This window comes from Eschrichtius robustus, chromosome X, assembly GCF_028021215.1.
Source record: "Eschrichtius robustus isolate mEscRob2 chromosome X, mEscRob2.pri, whole genome shotgun sequence".
Classification (NCBI taxonomy): domain Eukaryota; kingdom Metazoa; phylum Chordata; class Mammalia; order Artiodactyla; family Eschrichtiidae; genus Eschrichtius; species Eschrichtius robustus.
This window is the reverse complement of record NC_090845.1, coordinates 8,879,292-8,896,287: the sequence shown is the minus strand read 5'-3', so window position 1 is coordinate 8,896,287 and position 16,996 is coordinate 8,879,292. Positions and strand designations below refer to the sequence as shown.

Here is a 16,996-nt window from a genome sequence, read left to right as displayed (position 1 = left end):
AGCTTAAGGCACTTAAACGTTTAGCCTGCCCTGGAAAAAAATGCATTCTTTGTCTTGCATCGACATGTTAATAAAGTCTAAAGTTCCTGCACAAACAGAACTTGCTTCCGTGGGAATTATGAGAACCTAAAGGGTGCGGGATCATAAATGGACTGTATTAGTGAAAGCCATTTACCTAGCATGGCACACAGAGTTTTATTTAAGATTAATGAAAACCCAATAAGTAGGAAACACTAATATTCCTTCCAGTGGGGCAGTCAAGATGAGTCTTAACTTGATATAATAGAAATGTGTGTATTGTGAACAGAAGAACGTGTGCAATATTTGCAAAGTTATATTTTCGTAATATTTTTTAACCCAAATTTGTATTCAATAGAAATGCACTTAATATCTCATTTTAGGATCATTCTGGAGTCATGTAAAGGCAGTCATTTTAGCAGTAATTTATGACTTTATAAAGAGTATTTTAATCAGTTTGTGTATTGCCTTTAAACTCTCTGGACATGTGATTCCTAAAAATTATACCTGAACATGGAAAACTGCCATTTTAATGTTCTTCTGTCTCTTCAAGTTGACTTGGTTTTTGAAAATTCTCTTGGAAGTAAATTCTAGAAGATCTGGGATTTTGGATCTGCCACAAGTGGATCCCGAGATTTTGGACCAGTCGCTTTGTCTCTGTGAGTCAATTTTGTTATCGTGAAAAGGAAGTAATAACACACACTTCCTATGGAGATATGAAGAGAAATTGTATGGAAAAGTCTTTGCCCAATGGAAAATGCAATCAAAGAGTAGCTACTCTTCCTGCCCCGTGTTTTTTGCACTCTCCCGCTCTTAGCAGAAACCCTTCATCATTGGCTTGTGTTGGTGCTGGCTTCCGTAGTGTGTAAACATTCACTCTCTCCTCTTTCCCAAGCAGAGACCTAAAACGCAACACTGAGCTATTTTTGCTAAGATTGGCATTACTCAAGGAGCAGTCAACCAGTGGATGAAATAGGAACAAATGATTCATTTTAAGATAAGTTTTATTTAGCAGGCAATCTTCACCTCCAACACTCAGGTACCTAAGTCTTGAGTCTGTACTTCATATTGAGACTTCAGTGGAATTGGTTAGACTTTAAAAGAATTATTACTTTCCTCCATGGTAGATAAATGTAGGGCGGAAGAGCCAATTATTAGACAATTGATGTGTTACTACACACTTACATTTAAAAGCTGTTTTGAGCCTAGAGTTAGACCTTCCACAGAGTACTTTTAAAGATACATTTTCTTATCTTCTGAAGTCTAGGAGGTTGTTTAAAATTTTTTCCATGTAATTATGCAGATTCACAAGTCTTAGATTTCTTTCCTGAAACCATCAAATAACACTTCAATATGTGGGCTCAGGAGGGTTATTTCGGGGAATAAATAGATGTCATTATGTGTCATTTCGCCCATCAAAAAAAAAAAAACAGTAGCAATTACTGCATTGTAAAAGGAGTAAACTCAAAATGATCTTATTGCATAATCTACTAAAGGCCTGGGAAAGTTGAATAAGTATTAGTTACTCTGCTCAAATAAGGCATTGGAGTCTTACTTGACAGAGGTTTGTTCGTGTTCTTTTCCCATCACATGTTCTATTTGCTTCTTTGAAAATCATTTCAAGACAAGTTATATCCTATGCTTCGGTTTTCCTCTCTACAGTGTCTTTATATAATATAAGGTCGGTCATAGCTCATGATATAAAATACTAGCTGTTGACTCACACTAGAAGAGCCAATTTTACAGACTGCCGGGATAAAGATGATTTTAATTAAATCGCACAAATCCCTTTGTACTGCAACCAAACCATACGCAGGCTGGCTGACTCTGAGCCATTCTGGCGTGTGGAGAGTTAACCGGGTTACCGGGCTTCCTAGTTAACTTCTTTCACCAGGAATGCAATTCGTGTTTACCTATATAAGGAAACCTGTTAGGCTGACCTGAGTTTGGCGGATTTTTGCGCTGACTGGGAGGCGTGGAAGCACACAGCCCGGAGAGGGGGAGTGATTCCGAGCTGGACAGAGCAAGCTCCCTGAACGCCCCAGTCATTCAGCTGACCCGAGGCAGCCTGCTTGGAGGACCTACAGGTTTGCCTCTTCCAGATCACAGCTGAGGAACAAAAACCCCGTCCTAGGAAAAATGGGGAAGCCGGTGAGTCTTACCGATCTCTCTCTGCTTGCTTCTGCTAAGGGACACGCCTCACTGCTCTCACCCAGGAAGCAAAGGGAGAGGCGTTGCTCAGCCTCTCACTCCACAGCTCCTTCCCGAACAAACACAGTGCTTCGCAAATACCTCCAGACAACTTTTCCTGCCTGTTTTGTACCCCAAGAATCCACAGAGGCAGTGATTTTCGCTCCTTAGACATTCCAGAGAGTGTTTTTTTTTTACTAGCCAAGAGTTTCTCTCCCACCGCGATGAGCAAACTTTCTCATCTTTGTTGCACTCTGAAAGAGTGGAAATGAGCCCTGGGGTGCTTTGCGAGAAGGCTGAGTCCCCCAAGGAAGTAATAGTAAATCTAAGTGGGGTTCCTAAAACCACAGGCACTGTGATAGTCTGCAGAAGTGCAATTTGTCACTAAAAAGGCAGTCTGAAGGTATCATTTTTCATTCATGCGGCAGCAAAATCCTTGCATCCTGCACATGTAATAAAGGACACCTTCTGAGACACTGAGGAAAGAAAGAAGCCGAGCGGGGCTCTTTGTTCGAGACAATGTGAAGAAGCCCACTCTTGTATTTTGACAAGTAGCGTATGTCTATTTCTACATAAGGCAAGAACGATGAATAAAGGCTTTATGTCAAAGGCATTGCAGTCGATTGAGTTAAATTTTGGCTCTATTCTATATGTAGACAAAAATTGAAATCTGAATGTAATTAAACATGGAAATGTGAAAGTGTTTAACAGACTTGCAGGGGAATTTTAGTAATACTCGGGAATGGTCAATTATCAGAGGCAACTGAGTGAGAAAGAAGAAAAAGCTATTCCAGCTGAGTTCTGGGGCGTAGGTAAAACTTTTGAAAAGAAAGTCGATTTTTTTTTTTTAATGGTATAGCCATCCAAAATGGTTTTGGAATTGGGTACAAATTTTTATTTTTTTATGGCAAGGTGGTTTTGTTAATTGAGTGAGCTTGGATAATTGTTTTGAACGATTTGCCTGTTCATCTCGCAGAGAAATATTGTCGTTTTCTGTCGCAGCGACTTAATCCTAAGGGTTTGGGGAGCAGGCAAGTGGCACAAAGACCCAATTTCCAATTTCTCATATTAAGAAATTATTATTTTTTAATTAATTTCAAGAGAAGTAATCAGCGCAAGCAAGCAGATTTGAGAGAATGGCCACTTTTTTAAAAATTGCAAGTCATGGTCCATTCCCTAGTGAGGCTATTGGTTCAATACAGGGATTGGCAACTGCTTATTCATAAAAACAAAAGCTATGGCCAGTTTTATTTAGCGCTCTCGACTTGAAAAAGCCTTACTGTTCGCGGTAACACAGTTTAAATGAAACCTGCTCACCTCGATGGGAATGAAACCAAGAAAAGCAGTGTGTGTAATACCGTAGATGTCTTAGTAAATAAAATTAATAACACAAGCAGCAGAACTGAGAAGACTAATGCAAATGTTTTAAAGCTTGTTATCTCCTAGGTGCTGCTCAGAAAAACAGGAGTCTTGATATTGTATTGCTTTTGATGGGAATTAGCAACCCAGGAGACACAAAACACTATTTTAAAATACACGGTTAATAACAGATGTTTACACCGGCTTGTCTCACCCTGCCGAAGAGATGGCCCCAAGCCAAATCAACTAGCACGTCTGCCATTTTTTCTGTGAGTTGATATGTACGCAGTTATTATACACTAATTACATCAACAGCCAAAGGAATATATAACCAGAAAGACAGATAAGTCTCCTAGGGTGAGGAGCGCTGGGGGTAAGCTTGGGGTTTGGGGAATCTCCTGTTTCGAGTTCTCCTTGCCAGTGTCTTATGAATTACTGTCAATGACTGGGAGCCCTGACTCCTGAATCTACTTACCTTTGGCTCCTCAGGCAGCTCATTTGGGGGCAGTAATAGTGATTATTGTATTTAACACCTGGCCATTAATAGAGTTCCAGGAAGATTCCTTCTTGAAGATTAAAGTTATTTCAGTGTCAGAACTAATCCTGCAATGAGAGGCAGGTAGGATGTGGTGGTGTTGCATTAGCTCTTTTCGAGTCACTGGTGCTGCGTGCTTGTGTGGACGTTGGAACCATTCGGCAGCCTCCTTAGGTCTGTGAGATGTTAGTAAGTGTCCTGGTGAAGGAGGATGAAAAATCCTGGGGGCGGAAAAAGAGAGTAACGGAGCATTAATACGGTCCTTTGCTAATGTGTGTTGTGACTCCCCGAAAAAGTGCAGCATATGAAGTATGGTTTGCTGCCAATTTACCTGATGGCTCCATTTTTTCCTGATCATCCCGAGGAACATTCTCTAAGGCAAAGCTTCCCAACAGATGGGCCACAGAGTACTGGTAGATGATCAGTGGGTTGCAGACATGCCCAGGACTTGATCCCTCTTGGCATCTGGGTCATCTAGCTGTGCCTGGGCTGGGCGGATCCCCCTGAAGGCTATCCGTGGACCACATAGCTTCCTCACTTTGCCCCAGTATGTTGTACAGATAGGGTCAATTGCTATATCTGTCATGATGTGTAAAAGCTAGGAAACCGTCTTTGGCAATCCAGGCCCAGAATACAGATAGAGCCAGTCAAAGTTCAACTACACGGTGTTAACCCGAGCCTTGGGGCTCAATGTGATGGAAAATACCCTAATTTTTATCATCTTTCATGCTACGGTGGGGATGTCAAGGTCCTCTGTATGTTATCCAGTTTTCCCCCTTTATTCTATAAAGAATTTAAATAAGTATTTGTGCGTGTGTTGCTGTCGTCGTCATTGTTGTTCTATTCTTAAAGATCTCCTGGAAAGCTGATGGCAAAGTGTTTCCTCCTGGGATCCTTTCTAACGTCTTGTTATCATTTATACTTCCCTTTCTCAAACTGCTATCACAGTGTGTTTGGCTGAGATTCTCCTGCCGCCAGTGTGGCCTAGTCCAGAGGCAATGACATAAAAGAACCTGGTTTCAGAAGTTATTTATCAATTGTAAATTCTTTCCTTAGACCCTGTACCAAATTTGTACACAGCATTCCTATCCCTGGTGAACTTTCTCTGGCGCTCTCTGCCTACCATTTGACATCAATTACCTTTTCAAAAACATTTTGTGTTATTAATTCCTGTTACATTCATTCAGCAAATACTTATTGAGTGCCTTTTGAAGTCCTATGCTAAGTACTCGGGAGGAAAAGCGGGCATACAAGAGACAGATGAATTTAAACCAAATCTTCATGCAACTGATAGCATTTCCGCAAAGAGAAGTCTCATTGCCTGCACGGTGAGCAGCATTTGAAGTATGATTTGCTACAAACTTACTCGACCACTCACTTTTTTGGCTGATCGTCCTGAGGGACACTCTTGAAGTCAGAGCTTTCCAGCTGGTGGGCAGAAAACAGGTAACACACAGGTCAAGATGTTCATGCTTTCAGTGACCAGATGATTTCCAGGTCAGAACGTGTCCGGTAGATGCCCTGCAGAGCGTCTCTTAGTGACAGGGAGCTGGATGATACCTATTTATATTTTGCTGATGTATTCTTCAAGGCCACATTTTCTTGGATTGTCAGGGGTTCCTAGGGCACCACATTAAGAAGAGAGGTTTCCAGAGTACTAGGTGACTCGAGAGCTTTTATACTGGCTTTTAACCACTGGAAATTACTAATTGTCCAGGGACAATTCTTATGAGGCTGGCAGGAGCACCATGCTGTTACTTGTAGGGTTGTAGATGTGAGGCTCAGAGTCAGGGACCGCGAATCAATAACTGCTTTGCGCCAGTAGGATTTTCCAAGTATCTAGGACGTTGGCAAAACCAATTTAAAATCTATTTATATTTGAAGAAAGCTTGGCTGGCGAGGTGATAGACACGACTAGACTAGGACTTCTAGTTAAATGTAAAGGTACATTTCCATTTTTTAATTAATTGCTTGCAATCACATGGAAGGGAATCTTCTGTGAGTGAAGCTTTCGGAGAAATTGAGTTACTTTATGTATAGTTGCCCAGGGTTCAGTTAATTTTGATTTTTATTTAAAAGGAAACTGAAAATGGCTAGCAGTGCTTTGTGGAATGTAGCATTCTCAGCTATGCTGGCTGCTTGATAGCTGGATCTGCATAAAGATTGGCTCCAACTGCACACACTGTCTTGTGAGTTGCTCTTCACTTGTCTAAACTTGAGACAGAGATGAAATTAAGCAGAACCCCCTCAATTTGACAGTTTGAGTTTTAACACGTGACAGAATTGGAATTTTGGTCAAAGAGCTCGAGCCAGGAAATCCTGCATTATTTATAGCTATTGTTCTGCAACAGAGGCCTTGGTTATTTAAACCAGAATTATTCCCCCCTCCCCCATGAGTATCTAATTGTGCAGCTATTTCGATCTGTACTGACAGAGTCATCGTGTATTGCCTTGGGGAACAAAACAGTACATAAACTACTAGAGAACAGATAACAAGTTTATTCGAACTGATATACTTGGCTTAAAGCTAAGAAACAAAAGAATAGCAGTGTTTCCTAAGTTTCTTCCAAAGTAGTGGATGGTGGCTTTGGCTAAGTCATCTTAAACTTCTCTGGGATTCAATTTCCTCATCTATCACTGGAGACATAAATACACAATTCACTGGACAGTTATGAGTATTGAAAGCACCTAGCACAATGCTGGGCAGGAGGCCAATCAATAAGTATTAGTTGGATGTGAAATGTGTCGGGGTGGATGAGGCATCCTCGAGTAAACAGTTAAGGGGTGGGGACTTCCCTGGTGGTCCAGTGGTTAAGACTCCGAGCTCCCAATGCAGGGGGCCCCGGTTCGATCCCTGGTCAGGGGACTAGATCCCACATGCCGCAACGAAAGATCCCACGTGCGGCAAAAAAAAAAAAAAAGGCAATTAAGGGGTTGAAGAAGCAGAAGACGAACACTGGTGTCCCATATGTCATTTTGCCCACTCGGTGATTTAAAATATGCTTTTCAGTGAAGCATGATATACTTTCTAATGTCTTGTACCAGGTCCTCTTTTCTAATTTGTGTTACCTGTTTGTCCCCTGTAGGTTTTGTGTTTGAGACTCTTGTTCTAAAGGCTTCGGTAGCAATCTATGTTATCTCAAACATAAGTTTCCCCCTTTTAAGGTGTTTTCCCCAAAGTAACACATTTTATAAGCAAAACAAAAAAATACTCATTTGGTACGCATTAATTTGACAGCTTGAAAGCTTTCCAACAGGAGTGGTGGGAGAGACTGGGCTAGTAAGTTCATTGATAAAATCCACTTGTTTCATTAACAATAAGTAGAAATCTCCCTGGCTTCAGTTCATAACAGTGGTTTTCCAGGGGTCTTGAGGATGGACTTCTCTAAGGTGTTATGCCCCCAAGGTTATCCTCAGATCCCATTCTCTTTCTCCCACTCCCCACCCATCACATCCCACCCCAGTGGAATATAACATTTAATCTGATGTCGCTCCTAGGATGTGGACGGGATGTGTCCTGTGGGCTGATGTGCCCTGCCAAAAGTTCACTCCTGGCTAAGGCAAGTGGGGACCGCACGGTGTTGGTTTGATGAGGAAACAGGGCAGCTGTATGAGTCAGCTCAGGCTGCTATAACAAAACAGCACAGACTGGGTGGTCAAATCCCAGACATTCATTTCTCAGAGTTCTGGAGGCTTGTAGATAGCCGTCTTCTCACTGTGTCCTCACCTGATGGAGAGAGAGCAGTCTCTCTCTCTTCCTCTTCTTACACAGGCACTAATCCCACCATGGCGATCCAGCCTTCATGACCTCATCTGACCCTAGTTACCTCCCAAAGGCCCCATCTCCAATATCACCGCACTGGGGGTTCGGGCTTCAACATATGAACTTGGTGGGGGGGGGCACAATTCAGTCCACAGAGGTGGCTTTATCAAAACGTAGATCAAGTGACTCTCTATTTCTGACTTATTTTCACTGAACTTGAGATAACCTCTATTGTAAGATACAGCATTAAGAAAGAAAAAATATTCTTCCATTTAGACCCTAACAGTGTTTTCTTAACATTGAAGCATTTTATGCTACTTTTATCGAAAGGATTCTTCTAGGCTTATTTAGAGCAATGTTTTACAAAAATCATGTATTCCTCCTGTGCATACATAAAATGGAAAATATAGTCAGGATAAACTTTTTAAGATTCCAACTTTGCTAAATCACTTTTCATTTGGAGTTGTCATGTGTGTGCTTTTCTGCACGATGCCATCATGTTCTGTGCCAAAATACAGCATTTCTTTTTAAAGAGCTTCTCTACTGTCTCTGAGTCTCTACCAAAAGGTAACAACCAGAACTATGTTCCTTCCTCAAATGGTCCTACCTGGGAATGCAGTTATCCCTTCATACCCCCAGGAATATCCACCAAGTGACTACACTTGTCAGTGTGCTCATTCTTTAGCCCTTCTGACACATTTCCACAAATGTGTTAAGAACCAGCACTCTTGGTGGGTTCCATTGATCTCCTAGGTATCTGTCCAGACGACTTTCCTCTAGTCCCACCTGAGCCCTAAGAGGATCTCTTTCTGGCCTGGAGGAAACCTTTCCTCCTTTTCATTTCTTTGAGAGGCTTTGCCAAGCATGTGACTTCTCTTCTCCTAATGTGGGGGGCTTGTTTCAAATAATGCCTAGAACTCAATAGAAGTGAGAAAAATATGAACTTCTATGACCAAGAAGGTTCATGGGCAGGCAATGACAATTATATCATGACTGCCCCCTGGGCAGCAACAAGTGTAAGATACATCCCAATGTCAGCCTTGTTAAACTGGAAAGCATTTCCCCTGAGAACTCAGGAAATAGAGTGTATCTCCCCCATCCCACAGGGATGCCTAAAATCTCAGCATTATAGAATGATTTAATTGTCTTTTAAGGTGTCAAGAGTGTTTTAGTAGAAATTAATGGCTCTAGAGAGAGCAACAATTGTAGTTGCCGTATTTACTGCTTTGGCGTGGGTTTCTTTCCCATTAAGATGAAGTAAGACAGCAAGAGCCTGTGAAGATGGGACAAGGGATGGGATAGCGATGAGGATATGGGAATGGAAAGAAAGCAGGAAAAGAGAAAAAAAGGAGAAGCTCAACATTCATTCAACAATATTTATCAAATTCCTGCTTTGAACCAGGCATCACCCTACGTGCTAAGACCGAAGTGGTGCCTGCACTCAAGTACATAACAGTCTAGTGTAGGAGACAAGCGTTGATGACATATCATGCAAACAAGAGTAAAAGTCTGCCTAGAATAAAAGCTATATAGTTACATGTTGCCATGAGATTGTACTGGGAGGATTTAGATGATCAAGGGAAGTCAGAGAAAGCTTCCCCAAGAAAGGGGTGCTTCAACTGAGAGGTAGTAGGAAGGGATGTGAGTCAGTGTTTGGAGGGGTAGGAAATGGCCAGACTGTATCAGGGGGTTTTCAACAAGGGATGACATTTGTCTTTCAGAAAGACCACATTGGCAGCATCCTGGAGACTAGATCGGAGGGCATCAGAGTGAATGTGGGTGAGCCTAAAAGAGGAGTCCAGGGAAAGACGATGTCTACTTGTACTAATATCGTGGAGGTAGACAGGAAGAGAAGTGGGTGGATTTCAGTTATATTTCACAGGTGAAATAGACAGCAGTGGGTAATGAATGGGACATGAGCGATGATGAGGGACCAGGAAGCGTCAAGGCAGACTCCCAGGAATTTGGTGCACCTCACTAGAGGAATAGTGGTGTCATTAATGATGTAGGGAACAATGAAAGTTGACCTAGTTTGACAGTAGAGAGAGGAATCATTTGTAGCCTGATGCAGTGGAAGATGCACGAGCTTTGGGGCCAGAAGTCTTGGCGTGGGTTCAAGTCCTCGCTCATCCATTTACTAGCTTTGTGATGCTAAGTCTCTCTGAACCTCAGTTCTCCCATCTTTAAAATGAGGGGAATTCCGTGGAGGTCCAGTGGTTAGGACTCCCCGCTTCCACTTCAGGGGGCACAGGTTCGATCCCTGGTCGCGGAACTAAGATCCCGCAAGCCGTGCAGTGCGGCCAAAAAAGAAAAAAAGAAAATGAGGCCGTAAACACCCATCTCACAGGGTTGTTGGGACAATCAACACAACTTCAGATATGGTCGAAGGTCCTACCTACATGAGTTACTATTATTATTCCAAAATCGACCAGCAATGAAGCCTAGAGGAAGAGTGGCTATTTTCAAGAACTTCCGAGGGGGTGGGGTGGTGTGTGAGAGTTTTGACAGCTGAGATCTCAACACTCTGTAAGTTTACCTTAGTGAAGTTTCGCCTTGTTGATAATGTACAGGGCAGCTATTGGCTTCAGCTGTCCAGTGAATTCCTTCTATTTCATTCCAACCCCCTCTCCTCCTCTCTCTCAGCCTGGATTAAGGGATCCCATATAGGAATAAGCTACATTGCTTTTCTCAGCTGAGATCCCTTATCACTTGTAAGAGGACTATGGGATTTAGGAAAATGTAACCCGAGAGTTTGCACCAACAGATGAGCACAGTCGATTAACTACATACTCCCTGTAGGGTTTGGGTGAAGGCTTTCCCATTCTGTTTTTCTAGCATCAGTTTAGCGGGAGCATTTTATACGACATATGTAATTCCGCTGCCCTTGAGTGACCTCAGCGAATTCCATTCTGGCTTCCAAATATTCCCTCGTTAAAGGGAGCCATTAGACAGTGAAAGCTGCAGCCATCGGGTTAGGAAAACGCTGCAATGAGCAGGTGAAAGGGCAGAAGGGGTTAAGCCCCCCGTGGAAACCAGGTATTAGCGTCCCGCTCTGCAGGTGCTCTGGCGTTGTAGGATCCTAGTCGCTACCAAGTCTCCCCCTGTCGCCTGGTTCCACTTCTTTCCCTCTGTTCTTGACCCACTATTGTCTCTTTATAGCCACATTTATCTCTCACTGAATTATCAGAAAGATTAAGTGTCCCATCCAGACCCCATTCAGTTATTTTTCCACGCAAGAAACACTTATTTTCATACAGAAAAATGGGTGGGAGAGAGTGGGAGGCATTTTATTTCGTTATTTCACTTGTTTGGGTGGAAGAATGTGACACATTTGTATGACTTTTCGGATAACCAAGTTGTGCTTGGTTCTCCATCTGGATATTTGAGAGTTTACTGTATACACCCAGGCAGGGATTTGGGTGTGTGGGAGGAGTGGAGAAGGAAGTGGAGTGGAAGCTCTTAATCTGAATTAGAAGTCTTAGGCATGCTTTTTTTTTTTAAAAAGGAATTCCTTTGTTTATTTATTTGTTTGTTTATTTATTTATTTATTTATTTTTATTCATTTTTGGCTGTGTTGGGTCTTCGTTTCTGTGCAAGGGCTTTCTCTAGTTGAGGCAAGTGGGGGCCGCTCTTCATCGCGGTCCGTGGGCCTCTCACTGTCGTGGCCTCTCTTGTTGCGGAGCACAGGCTCCAGACGCGCAGGCTCAGTAGTTGTGGCTCACGGGCCCAGTTGCTGCGCGGCATGTGGGATCTTCCCAGACCAGGGCTCGAACCCGTGTCCCCTGCATTGACAGGCAGATTCTCAACCACTGCGCCACCAGGGAAGCCCCAGGCATGCTTTTAAGACCTTCCTCTTTCCACTACCTTCCCTGCCTTTATAATTTTTTCTCTGTGTGGTCCATTTTGATGCAAATGCATTTCAAGGTATAAGAGCAATTTAAAAAGGCGATTCTAAATCCGAATTGTATCTCCCAGAGGAGCTGCCTTTTCACTTCATAGAGACCCACTTGGCTTTAGTTTTGCTGAGTTCAAAGCAGGAGCACTCAGTAGAAACTTCTAATTAGCATGTGCAATAGTAGTTGGTCCAAGTCTGGATGTTTGAGGAGTCACAGTGCAGTAGCAGGAGCTAGACAGTGTCAAACCAGAGAGAGTTCACTTTGTCTGTGAATGTAGTGACCTGCCAATAGTAAATCATTTGCCAATAGTTCAAAGATAAAGAAGGAACCTGGTAGAATGATCCAAAGTGAAGGTTGCAGCAAAGAGAAAGCACATCAGACATTACAGTGAATGAAAAATGGTGAGAACTTCTGTTTCCAGGCCCCCAAATAAAGCTCTTGCAAAGATAAAGATGTGAGCTTTGCACACCATCAGGCCTTCTGATCTGTTTATCCTGCTCAGGAAGACTGAAATTGGGGAGGAGGAAGGTCTCCGCCAACAGATTGTAGGTCATAAATTAGTTAATAAAACCTGTCCCGTGTTATCTCTGAAGCAGTCTATTTTATATATACTTGTCCCTTTGATTTATTTGTTTCTCTGCTTACTCCAGGCTGTATTTTGGTAGCGTAAGTCAATATGTGAGTTTTAGATTATACAAAAGTTTATTTTTAAATGACCTGCCTTCTGTGGGGAAAAGAACAGTTGTGTGTGTGTGTGTGTGTGTGTGTGTGTGTGTGTGTGTCGTATATAACTTATTGCTGTTGATCAGGAGTTTCACAGTTAACTTTAGATGTCAATATATAACACTAGTAATTCCAATGAAACGTGAATATTGTTATATGCCAAAATATATTTATCGTAAAATTAATTTTTATTGCTGCTTCCAAGACCTTTTCAGGGCTTATATGGTTCCTGTAGAATATTTCCACATACTACTGTTAGTACACCCAGTTCTTGTTTTATCTATTAGAGTCACTGTGGATGATATAGCGACACTCTATGTATCTATGTATGTATCTATGTATGTTACATGTATACAAATGTATGTTTCCCTTTGAAAGTTTGGATAAGCTGTAGCCATTGTTGACTGATTATTTTTAAGTCGAATGAAACATAAGAAAAGAAAAGGTCACTATTTTTTTTAAGACCAAATATGATGATTTAGAAGTCATGTGGAAGTCCAAAGAGGTCAGGGGTAAAACAAAGAAAGGAAAAGAAAAAAGAGTATAAGAAAGAAAAGAGTAGCAGGAGATGATAGAGGAAAGGAGGTCTCAAAGCAACAAAAATCTACTCTCCCCTCCCCAGCCAAGTCCACCCTCCATCTATAAACAAAAGCCTAGCAAACAAGCAGGTGGAAGACAAAGGGATCAAGAAAAGAAGGGGCAAGCCACAAATTGCCAGAAAATACTGGGGACCAGAGAGAGAGAGAGAGAGAAAGAGAAAACAAAACACAAAAGAAAGGGTGAGAATGAAACTTCACGGGAAATGCTTGCAAAGTTAAAGCAAATGGGCAGGAAAAGCCAACTACAGAAGTAAGTAAGAAATGAGGAGGTAACATTAAAAAATCAAGAAATATGATACGAGACAAAAATGGTCATTGTGCTTGAGTCGGTGGGGCTGCGAAGACATTGTTCTCTAGGTGTCTTGATAAAAAAGAGGATTAGATGGCACAGAAGTGAAAGCGGGCAAGTGATGGAAGACAGCAGGAATCAGGCGAAAGGGGCACTATTCTTCCACGTGACAAGACAGCCAGCCAAGGGGTAGGTGCCAGAGACTGGCTGCAGAATAATGTCCTGGCGGGGTTCATCCCGGTGAAACTGACCCCTAGAAATGGCAGGGCTTGTCTGGTTTTTGTAATTAGTCGTATTCTGCAATAGTGTGAACGCAGTTTGCTTTATTTATTTATTTGTTGGCTGCGTCGGGTCTTAGTTGCAGCATGAGGCATCTTTCATTGCGGCATGCAGACTCTTAGTTGTGGCACGCAGGGTCCAGAGCACGTGGGCTCTGTAGTTGTGGCATGCGGGCTTAGTTGCCCCACGGCATGTGGGATCTTAGTTCCCTGACCAGGGATTGAACCGGCGTCCCCTGCATTGCAAGATGGACTCTTAACCACTGGACCACCAGAGAAGGCCCCACAATTTGCTTTTTAAATGTCCCTACTCAAAAACGCCAGTGTAGCAGGAATCCCGGCTCCTTAGCTCTGAGGTGCTCCAGAGCTGGTTGGCTATTCCTGATTTAATAAATGATTATTCTAGGGCAGTGGCCCTAGAATTATTCTAGCCTGGTGGCCTAAAGAGTTAATCCTCTAAATGCCTTCCATACTCCCAGGAGTCATTTACTGAGCCAGAAGAACCTGGCTTAATATTTATTGAAAGCTGTCAATTTCTGAAGGGGAGTGGGGGGGGAGAGGGTGTCTTTTCTGAATCCATTTCCACTATCAAGCTTTACCCAAGTACCCGATGCTTGACTCCCTAACTGCGAGGCTTAGAGAGGCTGTGCGTGAAATTCCAAATCCAGTCTCTTGTGGGTTTGGACTCGCTCGTTTATTTTTACTGTGCTTCGCTCATAATAACTTATGTTTGTAATTCAGCAACCCGAGGAATTGTCTTTATGGCACGTTCGGATCTTACAGTCAATCACGCGCTTCAAGGTCCATTTCAGGAAATGAGTTTGACATAGCATGTTAACGGTGAATTATTCATTCTTACCTGCAGCAGGGCATGATGTTCAGAGTGGCCCGGGAAAGCTTACCGGTTGTTGAGTCAAAGTTACGCAGCTGTATTTAAAACTCCAGTGGGCAGTTCTGAAGATGGCAAACTTTACTTTGATACCGTGCCATAGCACCTCCATTAGTGCCCTGGTTAGAATGCAAACATCTGCTCGCTTTTATTGCCCATGTGTTACTTAAGGTGGTCTGTTTCTTGATGACGTAAATCACTGGAATCAACTGACCATTTTTAAAGACTCTTTTAGTGTTTCCCTGAAACCATCACTCTTTACATTTGTTTAATAGATCATGGACCCTTTAGGTACACAAAAGTTGTAAAGATCGTATTTTCTACCTTCCTGATCTTTTTCAAGGATGACATTATGACTCAAGGACCCTGGCCTGCTGTGGAATGCGTTGTCTTTGGGGGTTGTGTGCGCCACAGGTTTACATCAGCACATGAGGTCAAAAGAAACCTCACATTTTCATTTACTGAATATGGGACAGCCGACCTACTGGTTTGTGCTCACTGACCATGGCTTTGTGGATTTGCCTAGTTCAGTTTGCCCCGCAAGGGTTCGCTATTTCCTCCCCTGCATACTTATGTTACCCTGACGTGTGCCAGGCAATCTATTTGCCCTCTGGGCTACGCTCGTGTCCAGCACAGATAAGCTTCAGGGCAGCAAGGACCGTCACTTAGATTCCAACAGACTGGCTGTATTCCAGGGCCTCTTGGTGGGCAATTTTATCTTACTTTTATGGCAAGTAAGGGTTTGAAGCCAGTGGGACTGCTCAAGAAAATGAGATCCATGAAACAAAGAAAGGCTCTACCGATGGGATAAATAAAACCCATCAATTATGATCCCAGATTTGAAAAAAGACTGGCAAAAGGTATAATGAATACTATAATGGCTCTCCCTAGCCCACTGATTGGAAAGGCTTGGGAGGACATATCTGTACATACTGGGTCCTGTACCTTGTAGAATGTTACAAAATAGGCCAGATAGGTGAGAGCTCTCATGGCATTCCATAAAATATGGCTCTTAATCAAATCCTAGGATTGCATGGAGGCAGGAGGTTTCCATGGAGTTCCCAAGTGAGAATATTGGAAGATGATCATTTGAAGACTGTGAAAGTTCCTGAAATTTGCCAAAGAATTAAGGCAAGACTAATTAGGAGCTCTGAGAGACCAGACAGAACAAATGTGGAAATATTTGGTTGTAATGATTTCTATTTGTTTCTTATTCTTTCTGGGTTCCAAATATTGAATTTGTGAAAATGGAAGGGAGGAAATGAGTGTGTACCAAAGGGAAGCAGTTAGGGGTGGGAAAAAACACGCCCACTGCCTCATGACTGGGGAGACAAGAAGAATGGGATGGAGAAATTTGAGGCCATTGCATGGAGTAAATGTAACAACTATAATGGAGTGTTTAAGAAAAAGAATACAGTGTTCTGTAAGTCGCAAATAGAGGGGTGTGAGAAGGGAGATAAATTAGAGTTCAAATTAATTTCATTTAATTAGTTGAAAAGACTAGATGAGTGGTCTTCAAACTTTTTCAATATTTCTGAGTATTCCTTTCCTCCCTCCCTCCCTCCCTCCCCCCCCCTTCTCTCTCTCTCTCTCTCTCTCTCTCTCTCACACACACACACACACACACACAGATGTACACATGATGCAAATTATTCCCCTATAAATAAACCAAAATACAACTAATACATATGTGTTGCTTCCCATCCCAGCTAAGGAAAGATACAGAAAAGAAGAACGCACATTGAAGAACCATCACTAGCTGTTAATGCCCTGTTAGGAAGTGCAGAATGGCGTAGAGGTTAGGAGAACAAATTTCTCTGGGGGAGAGGGTGCCCGCTAACAAGCTTTTGACTTTGTTGGTTAATACTGCTTTTACTCCAAATCACTCAGAATTGTTTAGACTTCCTTCAGAGGTCCACGGACTTAGGCGGGACTTGGGATCTCTTTGTTAATATAACTAATGAAAAGGCTTGATAGCATGTTGAGACAGTGACCTGCCAGAGTTGAAGGTGGACATTCATTTTCTACCACCCTGTCTATTCAGTTCACAATGGACAGCTGTATAACTTTAAAGAATCTTTCTGAGACTAGATCAGCCTGGAGCTTTGTATATCAAACATTACCCAGTATATTTGAATTAATGCTACGAAAATATTCAGGGATTGCCAACAACTGTTGTAACGCATGTTGGCTCAAAACTAGTTTTTAAGAGTTTTGCCTGGTGACAGATTCTCTGTGAAATACTTGAACAAATTAAGTACAAAGTTAAAATTTGTTTGGAAGGTGATATTTTACCCAGACGGGTTTTGTATTTCCTCCTGGATCAACAACATGTTCATCCTTTTAGAAATCTACATGTCCTGAAGACCCATTTCAACAGGGCAAAAACCCTAATCAACAACAAAATCCTGTTCCTATAAATACGCAAAGATGGCAGCAATATTAAATGAAGGAAAT

The 16,996-nt window shown here is 42.3% G+C and overlaps 1 protein-coding gene across 4 annotated transcripts in view; it reads left to right on the top strand.

Moving 5' to 3' along the window:
• The window catches only part of MID1 (midline 1), a 615,186-nt gene that overhangs the window by 235,788 nt on the left and 362,402 nt on the right, over positions 1 to 16,996 (top strand). For 2 of the 4 annotated variants that reach the window (XM_068533513.1, XM_068533508.1), the window contains exon 1: positions 2,046 to 2,169. The exons of the other annotated variants lie outside the window; for them this stretch is intronic. The gene's annotated coding sequence lies outside the window, so the exon portion shown is untranslated. Of the gene's footprint in view, positions 1 to 2,045; positions 2,170 to 16,996 lie in introns of those variants that run through there. 4 annotated transcript variants of the gene reach the window in all.